The sequence below is a fragment of the Elephas maximus genome, chromosome 27, assembly GCF_024166365.1.
Source record: "Elephas maximus indicus isolate mEleMax1 chromosome 27, mEleMax1 primary haplotype, whole genome shotgun sequence".
NCBI lineage: Eukaryota > Metazoa > Chordata > Mammalia > Proboscidea > Elephantidae > Elephas > Elephas maximus.
In genome coordinates, this window is record NC_064845.1 from 25620756 (window position 1) to 25626592 (window position 5837).

General features: G+C 50.7%; 1 long non-coding RNA gene across 1 annotated transcript; it reads right to left on the bottom strand.

Moving 5' to 3' along the window:
* Window positions 1-3758: 3758 nt before the first annotated feature.
* LOC126068380 (uncharacterized) lies at window positions 3759-5432 on the bottom strand. Its single transcript, XR_007515667.1, has 3 exons — window positions 5404-5432; window positions 4704-4763; window positions 3759-3791 (listed from the first exon to the last, which is right to left on the bottom strand). It is a non-coding gene; the product is annotated as an uncharacterized LOC126068380 (long non-coding RNA).
* Between the last annotated feature and the right edge of the window lie 405 nt (window positions 5433-5837).

Here is a 5837-nt window from a genome sequence, read left to right on the forward strand (position 1 = left end):
ACTTCTCGAGCTAAAACACTGAATGAAGAATATGTGGTTAGTGGACCTATATCAATAAACTCAGACTGATCCATCTTTATGTTCCTTGCAGCATTATCCTACACCCTTAATAACCATTCCCACACCTATTCCGCAGGTTCCTGTTTGTACATATTAGAAAAGTCAAGCAGTTCTGTTGGAGTTACCTTTTGGGGCTCACTGGGACTTAAGTCTAGTTATAGGTCTAGAAGCCAGAATCAGTAGTGTGGAATTGTTTTGAGAACATTCAGCATTGCGTTGTAAAGCATCTGCCTCAGATGATGCCCCGGGCAATGACTCAGGCAAGGACTCTTTAGAGGCACCTGGGCTAGGGCTAATCTCATGAGATGGAAGTGAAGGGGCTAATGCTTTTACTGGGCAGGGTGGTGTGCCAGACAGACACGAGGTCATCTCTTTCAAATGGTGCCTGCATATCATGCAGAGAAACATCTGCAAACCAGACACCAGTTTTCTCTTCCTCAGTCAACTGATCATGAGGCCATAGATGAAGACTAGGAAAGGGCAGGTAATGTAACAGGAGTGGAGACCATGGGCATTTGGGCCATTTCCTCATGCGACTTGGGCCTTCAGGTCCTGCTCAGGCCCGATATCCTGTATACCACTTCCGTTTAATGATGGAGTGCCGCTGAGCACATCCGGCTTTATGGCTCTGTAATAAGACAACACCCAGTTCATGATGGGCAGCTCAGGCACATGGTGACTTGGAGTCCCATGGTTAAGTGTTCAGTCTCTACTAAGGCCCCGTAACAAGCCAAAAGCTGTTTGTCTAAGAGTAGTTAAATGCAGAGGATGGCAGGGCTTTGCTCTAAAATCCTAATGATCTGCCCTGTGATTCACCAATAGCAGCCTGCCAAAGACTCCAAACAGCATCTCTATCTGCGACTGACACTTCCAGAACCATTGGCTCTGCCAGATCATATGGCCCAATTGGCAGAGCAGCTTGGACACCAGCCTGAACCCGTTGCAAAGCTTTCTCTTGTGGGCACTGCTCAATACTAGCAGCTTTTCAAGTCAATTGATAAATAGGCTGGAGTAGCATACCCAAATGAGGGATATGATACCTCCAAAATCCAAAGGGGCCCAACAAGTGTTGTGGCTCCTTTTTAGTTGTAGGAAGGGCCAGATACATCAACTTATCCTTAACTTTAGAAGGAATATCTCAACATGCCCACACCACTGAAGCTCTAGAAATTTCACTGAGAGGTAAGCACCTAGATTTTTGTCAGAATAATTTTCCACCCTCTAGCATGCAAAGATCTTACCAACAAGTCTAGAGTATTGATACTTCTTTCTTAACTAGGTTCAGTCAGCATAATGCCATTAATGTAATGGACCAGTGTGACATCTTTTGGAAGGGAAAAGCGATCAAGTTCCCTGTGGAACTTGAGAGTTGATATATCCCTGAGATAAAATAGTGAAGGAGTATTGCTGGCCTTACCAGCTGAAGGAAGACTGTTTCTGGTGGTCTTTTAAAACATGGATAGAGAAAAAAGCATTGGCTAGGTTAATGGTTGCACACCCCCAAAGATATATTAATTTTCAGGCCACATCCGCAAGGAAGCTTCTCTTCCAACTGATTGGCTGCTCACATCAGATCACAAAATGTAGGAGGATTACATAATTTTCGCCAAATCCCTGAGCATCATAGCCTCCCCAAGTTGACACATAACACTAACCATCACAGTGGTGATGAAAGTGTTCTAGAGTAGATACTGGTGATGGTTGAATAGGATTGTGAAAGTAGGTAAAGCCACTCTATTACACACTTTCAAGCTATTTAAACAAAACTTTATTTAATGAGAATTCTACCAGTTAATATAGTATAAACTCTAAAGCATAAATTGAGCTGGAAAAATATTACAACAAAAGCAAAAAAATACCTACCGAGGTGAGAAGAAGAAAATGTCTGGTTCTGAGGCTAATGTTTCCTGGCCATGAATGAGGAGCTCCTGTTGAGGTATGGCAACTGGCTCAGCCTCTGGTGCCTGAGGCAGAGCTAGAGGTGGAGAACCTAATAGCCTATGGGGCTCCAGTGTTGGAGTAGGATCGGGATTGATATCAGCTATTTGTCCGTGAGCCAGTTGTAGGTGGCCCAGGATGGAAATCCACCCCTCCAGCTGACTCTTTGTCTAGTGCCACTACTGGACCTGGTGATGAAAGAGCTGGTGCTCTAAGGACTTCCAGTGTTGGTGCCGGAGCAGTTGGCTGAGGAACCATTTCTGTAGGTGGCCCAGGATGGGAATCGGGCCCTCCAGCAGGCTTTTCTCCTGGTGCCCGGCCAGAGATCAAGATGGAGGGCTTTGGGGTACAGTGAGCTCTGGTGTTGCTGCAGGTACAGGAGCAGGATTGACATCAGCCAGTGGTCCACGAGCCAGAATAAGAGTCTGATCTTCCAGCTGACTCTCCATTTGGTACCAGTTTTGGAGTTGGTGATGGTGATCTTTGGAGCTCCAGTGTTAGTCCAGGCTTGTGATGGACCTCAGCACGCGGTCCAGGAGCTCATTATGGTCTTGGCCCAGGGAGATAATCCAATCTTTCAGCAGGCTGTCTGTCAGGTGGCAGTGCTCAACTTGGTGATGTTGGACCTGTTGTTGTACCCAGCTCCAATGTTGCTGCAAGAGCAGGATCTGACTGAGGAAGTGGTCCTTGAGTCTGTTCTGGAAGTTGCCCAGGGTAAAAACCCAGCTCTCTTGAGGGCTCTCCATCTGTTGATGGGATGGGTGGTGCTCTATTGAGCTTCGGTGTCGGTACAGGATCAGGATGGACATCACCAGGTGGTCCAGGATCCGGCTAAGGCGGTGGCCCCGCTTAAGAATGTGAACCTCCAGCGGGTTACCCATCTGCTGCCAGAGCTGAAGCTCGTGACGGAATAGCTGGTGCTCTGTTGACCTCCTGTCTTGGAGCAGGAGCAGGATCGATGTCAGCTGGTGGTCCAGGATCCCATTCTGGAGGTGGCTCCGGATGGGAATCCACCTCTTCATCTGAATCTCCATCTGATGCTGGTGGTGGAGCTGGGGGAAGACCTGGGCTCCATCAGACTCCAGTGTTGGAACAGGAACAGGAGCAGGATTGACATCAGCCAGTGGTTTGGGAGCCAGTTCTGGAGGTGGCCCAGGAGAGGGATCCACCTGTTCAGCCAGCTCTCTATCTGGTGCCAGTGCTGGAGCTGATGACATGATAGGTGGTGTGCCATGGAGCTCTGGTGCTGCTACAGGAGCAGAATGTACCCCAGGAGATAGTCCAGGAGCCGGTTCTTGGGGCAAAGTTAGCTCTTGAGCTCCTTTTGCAGTTGCCGCTGGCCCCGGCTCTAGAGCTGCAAGAGGAGAAAAGTTCACCAACATGACTGCCTTTCCTCATGCTTTCCCAGTGATGGGAAACAACCCACTGCCACGAAGAGAAGCCCGTTTCCAAGGTTTCCACCCCAGGAAGTCTTCCCAGACTGTAGTCCCCCAGAGGAGGTTCTGAAGTTACTCTGAACTCTGGCTCAACCCCAGCCTCTGGGGGTCTTCCCCCGTGCCCCTCAGAAGCTCACATGCAGCCATCCCCAGTGTTCCTCACCCTCTGGCTCTGCCTCAGTGACCTCCCTTTGATCCAGCTGTGCCAAGAGAAGTTGGGTATCATGCTCCAGATGTGAGCCTGGCATGTTCACGTGCACATACTCCACCACGAGCTTTAGGCAGGGGAAGTCCGGGGGCTGATTGAAATCCTCTGAGTATTCCTTCAGCCATGTGCCCAGGATAAAAGAGATGGCGCTAGGGAGGGGTGGTGAAGAGCAGGGTCAGAGGTCTGGCTTTTCCCACCATACTGCCCTCCCAGGACACCCCTGCAAGGGTCCAGTCCCTCTGTCTGCCCCTGACTTTCCAAAGGTCAGCATTGCCCTGCACACGCCCTCTGACTGCCCTGACAGTGGCAGGCCTGGTCACTGACAGGAGGCTAGCACAGAGGCTTGTCCCAAGGAGCTCCCCATCAATGGTCTAACAAATTCTCCCTTCTAGGGAGTCTGAATTACATCCCTTTCTGTCCCCTGGCCCTCTCCCCACTGGACAGTAACCCTCTAAGGGCACGGAGATGCATGTCTGCAGGTTCACCTCACAGCCTGGCACACAGTAGTGCTCCAGGATTATCTGATGCTGGGCGACACACAGAGTCCATCTCCTGACCCAGATGCCCAGGCCATAGGGCCCCTCCTCTGAAGCATGTGCACCAGTGTGCTGCCTGTTTCTCTGCATGTGTGTGAGCATCTCTTCTCCCACGGACACTGTTCTCCCCTGGGACAGGGGCCCCACATGCAGGTGAGCACCCACAACTGGGGATCGGGATTTGGGAGCAGTTTCCTCCAATCCTGCCCCCCCACACCTCCTGTTTTAGGCACCAAATAGACAAGGGAGGAAGCAGTGATGTGAGGGAATTGTGGGAGGATGAATTCTCTCAGGGGCCTCTCTGAGCCCCCAGCCTCCCCTCTGCTGCCCATGACACCCAGGATCCACTCCCATCTCTGTATGACTGCGTACATCCTGCAGGGGTGCCCCTAAACTCATCCCTCTAGTGGAATCTAGATGTGTGGGGCCAGGGTCTGCCAACCCCAATCCAGACACACGACTCCTAAAACCTCCACCGTTCTGTAGAGATAGGAGGCCCTCCTTCTCCACACGAAGTCCACTCACCCTTTCAGCTGCTCCTGGGGTTCACCGTACTCAGCAGAATAGGGATGGTTACATCCATACCTAGAGGTGGTGTGAGGGTGTCACATCTAATGCACTGTGGACACTACTCTGCTTAAGATGTCTAGTGTTCCTGTCTGACTCTCAGACTGGAACAGAATCCTAGGAGGGCAGGGCTTCCTATCTGCTTTGTTCACTGAACAATGCTAAATACCTAGAACAGTGTCTGCAACAGTAGGGGCTTCATGGATGATTGGTGAATGAGTGAACCCAACCAGCACCTTCCCAGGTATCTAAGAGTCCTGGGGCCCCTCTACCAGCCTCCAGGGATCCCTGTTCTGGCTGTACCAAGGAGAAAAAAGGACCCACTAAATTGAATCTGCACCTCCTCTTTACAAATGTTAAGTAGGTTTGCTCAAGGGTATGTCGTCAGTGAGGGGTCACGTGGGCAGCTTCTTCACGGGAGAGAGGAAAATAATAAATGTGAACATCCCAGCCCCTCAAGCACCCTTCACCTTAGAGCTGGGCTCTGGGTACACACTTCCTGTGGCTTGTCTCATGTGGTCCTGACAGTAATTCTAGCTGATTGGACCTTTAGCACCCTACTCAGAGGAGAAAACTAAGGCTCTGAGTGGTGAAGTGACATTCTCCAGAGTCACAGCTGGTAGGGGGTAGAGTCCCCATTGGGCTGTGGAGGGCTCACCTTTGGAGCAGATGTTCTAGGACCTGTTGGGTAGTGACGTAGGTTCTGTAGGCTCCCAGAAAGATTTCAATGTAGGAGAAGTCACCCTTTAGGTAGGCAGGCACCAGGAGCTCCACCAGCTTCTCCAGTGAGCCTGCCTTGAAGGTTTTCATCACCCAGGCCTCATCCAGGTCCTCGTCAGAACCAGGGACACACTGGAATGGGACAGAGGAGGGACATATTGTCAGAGGGAGCCCCATGAACCACCAGGAGGGTTGTGGGCTCAGAGCTCAGACCAGGTACTCCCTCTCCCTCAGTGATCTGTGTCAGGAGGTGGGACACCAGTGCCTTGAGCAGCAAAGAGGTCTCAGCTTTCGAAGCAGGATTGGAGTTGGGGGATGATTACAAACATTAGGAGCCTGAAGTGATTTTGTTAACGAAGTAACCATGGTATC